Genomic DNA, 9,371 nt, shown 5'->3' with positions numbered 1-9,371 from the left:
AACGAGATATTTTGTGTAATTTTTGACAGTTATTAATTGCACCTGCTGATGGTTACTCCGGTATCGTAAGGTAAAACAAAAGCCTCAGCCCTCTCCACATTAACATGGTTGTACACCTGGTGTTACTATTGCTATCATTCTTTACACTACCAATAATAAACGTGTAATTTATGTAGTACATAAGCACGCTACTGTGAAATAACTTTCAGAAACAATCAATCCATCCAAAATACCTCTAAGGTATTTCATATAACTAATGTAATTTATCTGTGGCCATGAGATTGTGTAGGATGATGAGCCACAGGTTCCGTGTCATCAAGTGATGTCCAGAAGACACCGTCTGTACACTCAGGGTAACTAATGATTTCAGTTTTACTGGCTATACAAGAAAGCTGTATATTATGTATTTTCTTTTAAACTATCTTTCAAACAATTTAAAGCTTCAATGCTTGTTGATATTTTAACACAAATAGAATTTAAATGTTTATTAATAATATTTCAATAACTTTTAAATATTATTAATTATTATTATTATTATAAGCCCTATCAAAAGTATGTGGTTCTTTAGGGGCGAATTTTATCCCATCGAAATAAACTGATGGTCGAATAGAATTTTAAAATTGTATTTAAAGATCCTCCTCTTACTCTTGTATTTGACCTTTGCAAAGTTGGTTTCATGGCATAGTTCAGGTAAAGACATATTTCAAGCAGGTGAGAGAAAGTTTAAACCTCAACTGTCACATTTAAGTTTTTAAATATGGCGATTGTAAAATTTTTAGCATCGATTTTCATTGTTTCATCGATTTCTATTAAAACACGAGCATAAAAGCGGCTGCAGCCGATCGTATTCTGCGAGGCACGTGCGCGAGATGCAAACACAAGATGAACCCGGGTTACAATAGCAACAAGGCTGCTGGTGTACAGCTGTCCAGCTGTGTGGGACTCATGGAGGGCTGAACCACTCGAATCTCTCATATTTTATCGTTCTACTCTGTACTAATTAATAGATTTCTATTGAACATTTCTTTAATGTTTTAAAATCGCTTTTACTGCTGAAGCGAAATACTTTATTGTGGGGTAAACAAAATAGTTCACGTGGGAGAGAAAATGACCAGACTGGACAGATGCAAAAGAAAGAGAGCTTCGAAAGATTATTTTTATTTGTTTATTTGTTTGTTTGTTTACTTATTTACTTATTTTCACAACAAAGGTCTTCTTGAGGAACATAGTCAAAGCGCTAAAGGACGGCTCTCACCACCATTATACAATGAAGGCAAGTTGAGTCTTTTTGACACAAAACACTCATGTATCCTATTATTTTGCTTGTTCATTGTAATTTCAATTATTTGTGATTAGTATATTAATATTTGATGCCATATACGAACTTAATATTATATTGTAGCACACACGCACGCACGCACGCACTCACCGTATCCTTGTTATTGACTGGACACGATGACAAGTCTCACTCCATAAATAATTTCTTGAGCGCATTTCTCGACACGGAGGCGAACAACGCACTTTACAAGATTTCAGAGCAGCAGGTAGTAAAGAGAAAGACAACACAATGAGGCAAACGTATTGACAAACGTACAAACATACACGTCTATCAACTTCCTAGTTATACAATGTTGCATTCATACCACTCTAACATCTTCTACAATTTATCCCATGTACCTACCTTTCCCGTCTCCTAACCTTTCTGTCGCTGGAAAGTCAGGTGTTAGTGACCTCAATTTTCTCGGGGCCAGCTTTACATTACAGCTTTCCTTCGCTAGCCGCCAGGCCCCGTATGCATGTAGACAGGAGAAGGGGTCTAATCGGTAATAGCGAAAAATTCGTATGCACGAGAGCCCGGAGAAGCTCTCCGGTCTGGCTTCTCGCGTATAAAGTTATCGGTGGCCCCGGGGCTGTGTAACTCGCTATTCGGGATGAAAAATGGCGGCCTTCACTGTGTTTACTAGCAACAACGTCGATTGTCGAGATGAAATCGGATGTTTGATGACAGATCGCAACCGTTTGAAATGTTGGATGAATTAAAAACTGTATTGCAAACTTCATTTTAGACAAGAGAACATTCTAGCGCTGACCGCTGACCGCTGTAGTGTCATGCCTCACTCACTCACTCACTCACTCACTCACTCACTTTATTTGTCACTGTCAGATTTGAACACACCACCTTTCAGTCTTCAGACCTCGTCTCTAGCCACCAGGCCACACAGCCGTTGCCAACTAACGTGTCTAAAGTTCGTGAAAAAGTCAAGTTCGCCGTTTACAACAATGAACAAATCCGCTGAACCGAGACGCACACGCCCCAGAACCGGTGACGTCATCGACAACGAGGCTGCTGTTAACGAAGATGACTAGTGCACGACGGACCACGAACACCCTGCTACTGTCCCCCTAGGTCCCTCCAACTGCCAGGAACACACACGTCATACTCAATGGAGTGAACAAGATCGGAGTGACAGACGGCAACAACCTACCCGATCCTCTCCTCTCCAGACATCATTGTACGCATTGTCAGAGTTGTCTGCCCAGTCAATGGAGGACATCGAAAACGGACTACAGTACCCTACAAAGAACACCAACAAGAAATAAGTGACAAGATGGCCGGTCCTCCACAGTTCATGACAATTGCTATCCCATAATGTCAAGGACTTTGTGTGGACGGCAAGACACAAGCAAGACAAGGGAGAGAATAAGTTCCACTGACCCAGTGACTACGCGACACGAGGTGTCCGTGCTAACGGTCACCAGGACACAGCACGGGACTCACCCGTGAAAATATTTCACATCTTCGACTGCGACATCGAAGGTTTGCTCGTGAAAACACACTATCCTGGCTTTGTACAAAGCATTAACGTGTTTGTTATTGTGTCTTACAGACATTGCTTGACGTCAGCAGTACACTGCAATGTTTCTCTGACTTCCAACGATACTTCAGTCCTGCTTCGACACTTACATCGCAAGGAAGAGCTGCCGGCCGATATCCTTGTTTTTAGTAAAAAATGTATTTAATAAGTTTTGCATAGACTGCAGTGTACGGTTGACAATTTGATTTTATTGCAATTTGACACCGAGTTTAACCAGACAAGTTCTGGACTTAAACCCACAGATGAAACGCAGGGTTCGGAGACAGACCAGGAGGAGATCGATCCTCGGCCCAGAACCGGATCCGCTGGGGTGGTATGGTTGCGGCACTAGGAGGACAAAGAAGACTAAAAAGATAAGTGGGTTTGTGTGTGTGTGCTGCTTCCACCATTTTGTAAGTCTATGATCATGTTGAAAGCACAGTTACATCTGGACTTACAGGTCTACCACAGAGACGTTAATATTCGAATACCACTTCTACCTACCACAGCGTTCTCATGGCAACCTACTATTTCTACCTACGCATCTGGTTTTGTAACATCATTTCTCATCTCCATCTCTTTCCCAGAAGCACATTTTCCCGAGTTCCTCGACCATCTCACCGGAACGTGGAGATGAAGCTGAGTTTGTAAGGTGGCCAGTGACAAATCACTGTCATGTGACCCCCAGCTTTCATGCTCGTTGACCAACGGTGACCTCGCCACCAGTTCTGTCCATTTTTCACGGTTCCTCAAAGCCCCATGGGGAGTTAATCACACCAGCGCTGTCCACACTTTCCATGTATCCTCCTCCCTGTATCTTTCCTCTTCTTCTGTCTTCTCTTCTCCACTTTCCTTATTGTTTGGGCATCGTGGTGTTGATTCCCTCTCCGATTTAAAACAAATGATATCACAGATGGTTGGCCTCTTCGAAAGTGAGACGTTTGCGATTTGTTTGTGGCTGTCGAACCTTTGCAGTCAGATGTTCCGAAATGTTTGTAAAGGAGACATGCAGGACATATAAGTCACAGGGCAGAGACATTCATTTTGTCCTTTTCAGTTCGGAAAAGAATTACCTGCAGCTGATATAAATTGCATCAAGCCTTATGAAACTGATATAAAGCCTTGTGGTTACTACTTCATAGCAGCTCTCAGTTCCACGTTCGCTTGGCCCAGTGACAAGAAAAAGCTCTTCTAGGAGCCTAGAGCCAGTAAACCACTCACAGTTAGCCCACTCAATGTATCATCATCGTTATTTCCTAAGATAGCAGTTTCATAATCCACTTACCGGAAATTGGCCGGCTGGTCATGAAGCCTTTGTTGTAGCGAGACATTCGATGAGATAAAATCTGAGAAGAATGGGAACTGCCAGGGTCGAGACTGGAACTGTTTTCCCGTCAGACAATGTTTCAAAGTACAGCACCCTTTCCTTTCTTTAGCAACCAGTAGGTGAGACAAACACAAATGTTTAGCTTAGTCTCGGGATTTTTTCTAAACCAAGTATATTTGACGGCGCCATCGTTAGGACAACAAGGAAAGGACTTTCTTTGAAGTTATAAGTTGTCGGTAGCCGTGAGATCAGATCCCGTCCCCAACACACCTTTTTTTTTTTTTTTTTTTATTACCTTCTTTTCCGTACTCCCACCCGGCTAGCCTCTTGGTGACAAATTATGGGTAATGATCAGTAATGCAGTGGCGTAGGAAGATGTTCGGCGTTGGGGGGGCAAACTCCCTGCTGACAGTGAACGGCGTTCGCACTCGCACGGTGATGACCGTCTCCTCTCTACGTTCCCCACCTTTCTTCTGTTCTTTGCTTTTTGTGAGGAATTACGTCTCAAATATTGGGGGGGCAAAAGGATATTCCTGCCCCCCCCCTGTATTTTCCTTGGGGGGGGCTGCCCCCCTGGTTCCTACGCCACTGTCCAATGGAAAATAAAGTAAACTTAGACATAATATTAATACTTGAATTTGTAAGGCGCTTGTAAATGTTTGCTGAATGCACCACACGTGAAGTATTGCAAAACAAACCTACAGTACAAAACATGTAAACAAGAAACATGTAGACAAAATGAAACCCTAGAAATGAAAGGCTCTACATACTTTGTAATTTCATTATCTATTCAACTCTACAAAAATTTGCTGACCAATGTAGAAATAATTTATCACTTTAATTTACTCACAATCTCAATGCCTAAAAGTTCCATTCTTTACTGACATCAACAAATAAACAGACCCTTATTAGATGAGCTAAGTTTGTTTACCTAGGACGGTAAACTAGAAGAAATAAGAGAATATGTATATGTGTGTGGAGGTGGGAGGTTTACATATATACACATAAGTAAATATGAGTATATGCGTGTGTGGATGTGGGTAGTATATCTATACGCAAATATATGTATGTGGGGAGATTTACATATATAAGCAGAGATGTGTGTGTTGGGGGGTATTAAATATATATGGATATGAGTGTGTTGGGTGGTGGTGGGAGTACATGTGTATATAAGAAGATACAAGTGTGCATGAGGGGGGATTTTATATATACATGCAAATAGGAGTGAGTAAGGGTGTGTGTGTCAGGGGGTATTTTATATATACAGATATATGTGGGGGGGATTACATATATATAAAAGCAGATATAAGACTGTGTGTACCAGAGGGGGGGGAGGTTATAAATAAGCAAATATGAGACTATTTGTGTGTGTAGTTGGATTACATATATACATATATGAGTGAGTAGATGTGTGTTGGTGGTATATACATATAAGCAGATATGAGGCTGTGTGTGGTGGTGGTGGTGGGGGGTTAAATTTGTATTCATAAGCAGATCAGAGATACAAGTGTACATGAGTGGAGGGGAATTATATTTATATATGCAAATATGAGTGAGTAGGGGGAGTGTGTCGGGGGATATTTTATGTATATGCAGATGGGGGGATTCCGGGGATATATATATAAGCAGACGTGTGCGTGTGCATGTGTATGTTTGTGTATATATACATAAGCAGGTATGAGACTGTGTGTAAGAGTATTATTTTTAAATATATATATGCACATATGAGTAAGTAGGTGTGTGTATGTGTCAGGAGGTATTAGATAAATATATATGTGCAGATGTGAGTATGTGTGTAAGGTAGGTTACATGTATATATATAAAGGCAGAGATGAGTGTATGTGCGTGGGGGGTGGTTACATATATGTATATAAGCAGATATAAGGCTGTGTGTGGATGGGTGGGGGTTACACATGTATGCATAAGCAGATGTGTGTGCGTGTGTGAGGGGAGATTTTATATATATATACTGATATGAGTAGGTGTGTGTGTCGGGGGGGGGGGGAGTTTATATATATATGTGTGTGTGCATGTGGCTTGTGTAAGCATCAATAAGCATCAATGAGTATGTGTGTAAGGGGGGATTTTATATATGTATGCAGATATAAAAAAGAATGTATGTGTATATATCTGTGTTTAGGTAAGAATGAAATGGAGGGGCAGAAACATTCCCTCCAAAACTTTTTGCTTGTGTACACGTGCTTATATACTTTGATTTATTTGATTACACATGCAGTGATGCGATTTGCATTAAAGGGCTAGAAGAAGGAAAGAACAAGTGAGTGAGGCAAAAAATTAGCTTTTAATGTATTAACTGTTACAAACTGACCAGTGAATGTGTGTGTGTATGTGAGGGAGATTGCATATAAGATATATAGTAATGCGTGTGAATGTATGTATATTTTGAATATCTCAATACCCTTGAAAGGGTGAAAAAAATAAAGATTCTTGAAGCATAAGCTTCACAAACTGATGACACTCTGAAAAACATGAACTAAGTGCATTGGTGAAGATCGATGTAAGGAATGAACCAAGTAGTGCTACATTACACAAAATATTTCTTCAAGAATTCTTAAAGTAGTTATAAAATGAAATCCCCACAAATACAAGCACTGGTTAAACATGACAAATGATGTGCTTGTCTGCCCATGATAGGAACAGCTTGAACAAAATTGCCCATGTTAGTTTTAAGATCATTGGTGTCAAGCAGAAGAATTTGGGTTTTTGTTGCAATTAGTAAATTGTCAGGAAATTGGCATTTACTCAATATCTGAACATGTCGCTGCAGGAGAACTTGTTTTATGAAATTCAGGCAAACCTAATGCTATTCCGAAAGTGCAGAAGCAATAAATATATATACACAAAATCATTTCCTTTATCATTTCAACTGCTGAATACTAAGTGAAAGGTGTGTGAGTGTGAAGGGTATGGTCCTAGAATAGATGTAGGAAACTAGGATTTTTTTTATCAAGCCATTCATTCTTTTATGATGTGCCACTTTGTTTTGTTACTGAGCACTTGGTTTGTAACTTAGCAGACTTAAAGTTAACCTCTGGTATTACTAATGCTTGTCACTGGTCAATGACATTTTATTTTGTGTGTTGGAATCACCATGTTCAGCCAATGTATAAAGCAGTTTACAATATAAACTACAATGTTGCCCTCTCTAAATGCCACTCTGTGTGTTTAGCATGTGTGTAGACACTTTGTAAATGCAATGAACTCCTCCATCGATGTGTGCATACTAAACAGTCACTTGCTTTCAACTGTTAAATTATACATCATCTGGGTTATCAGTGTAATAATGTAACGAATTAAACACAACCTTTGACTGAACACAGGCTATATATTGTCAATATTTACATTTCAAGGCTCAAGGCTCTTCATTTGTCTTTGCACTCTGGGCACTTCTAGCAGGGCCGCCGAGAACCAGCCCGGACCCCGAGACAGACCTCTCCGGGCCCCTTGTACTTGTAATCGTAAATTATTTTCCCAGTATATAACGTATGTTTACAATTCGAATCTCAATATCTACACTCAAACTCAACTTCTGCATGTGTAATGCTTGGGTGCTCTGTCCTTAGACCTTTCTTTAAAAGAAAAAGAAAAGGAGAAGAAGAAGAAAAAAATCCACTGACCAAGGCCGGGCCCCCTTGACAGCCGCGGGCCCGGGTACACCAGACCCCCTGTCCCCCCCTCTCGTCAGGCCTGACTTCTAGTGCCAACCCACATGCAGGTATTCACCTTTTGCATGTTGACTCCTCATGATTTTTTTTTTTTTTTAGGCTGCGACTGTGACTGTGATTACCAAATAAAACACGGTGCTTGAGGGAGATCTCTACAAGCAATGTCGGAACGCTGAAGTTAGCCTTGCCCACATGTTTATTTCTTGAACATTTTAAACTTTTGCACATGTAATATAGTCACAAGATACAACTCCCTTTGATAATTGACATCGCAAACCCCTCTACTCTCTGACAAATCCTTTCGCCAGCCCCTTTGTTTATTTTCTTTGTCTCCGCTAGTAACCTCGCAAACACCTTGGTGAGAGATCGCTGCCTCACACTCTGAGTCACTTGACTCACTACAACAGGGTCAAATACCTAACATTTAGACAATGACTTGCTAATTAAGTAGGTGGGACCTCAGAGACGACAGTTCCATGTAAGGAAAGAAGGAGGTGACGAAGGGAAGTAGTTAGCCTCCTTCACCTCCACTGACAGCCACCGGGTTTTCCCGCAGCCAGTCCCGGAGAGCTAGTTGAGGGCGATTAGCGCTTCGTGCATGCGGAATCCGGAGAGACCGTAATCGGGAGTAGGTCCTGACTAGCTTTCCGGGACTAGCAGCTAATTGGAGTTACCCTCAGTCGATTTTCATGCATACGGGGCCTGATGTCCTTAACGAAGAATTGAAGCAGTCTAAAGGGAGAGAAGTCATCTGGCGTTGATTGCGGAAGGTTCTCGTGTAGCCTCCCCTTAACAGAGGACACTTTCAAGACCTCTGTCCGCATACTTTGACTGTTCACAGCTACTGCTCTGTTCCAATACACTTTACACACCTGCCTTCTTACTTTACAGATATCTTTTACAATTGTTCCTTCTTGACAAAAAAAAAAAAAAAAAAAAAAAATGAAAAAATGTAGTGTTACGGTAACTTCATGACAGGAAGGACATGAATTTTTGTTTTAAAAAATCTGCTCCTCGTTCTTTCAACAAGGTGGTTGTAAAAGGCAGTTCATTGACTGCTTAAATTACAGGTACAGACTAAATCAGTCACCATCCTGTGTGCTATCTAATGGTTTAAAAAAACATGGACTCGGCTTATGGAAGAGGAAACAATTCCCAAATGTTTTTGAGAGGGTGGATTTTTTTCTTTAACGTCGTATATTTCTTTCTTGTTTTATTTCTCTTTCTGTTTCTTTCTTACTTCGGAATCTCTCCCTGGCAAGTTTGCGTCTAGTGAATTTGAAAAATCATGTTCCGTGAATTCTGTGCTTGGTTAGTTATGAATTATTATCCTTCATGAGCAGATGCTCAAGATGTTGTGATTACTGTGGGGTCAAGTGAGGAGGAAAAAAAGGATAAAGAAGATATAACATGAAGTGGAGGAACTGTCAGAGATGGAAGATGTACGACAGATTTTTCCAGCCGCAGACTTCACAAACACAGCAGTCCCCGGAGAGAACATGA

Source organism: Pomacea canaliculata, linkage group LG9, assembly GCF_003073045.1.
Source record: "Pomacea canaliculata isolate SZHN2017 linkage group LG9, ASM307304v1, whole genome shotgun sequence".
Taxonomy (NCBI): Eukaryota; Metazoa; Mollusca; class Gastropoda; order Architaenioglossa; family Ampullariidae; genus Pomacea; species Pomacea canaliculata.
The sequence above is the reverse complement of the archived record's forward strand: the minus strand, read 5'-3'. Positions refer to the sequence as shown.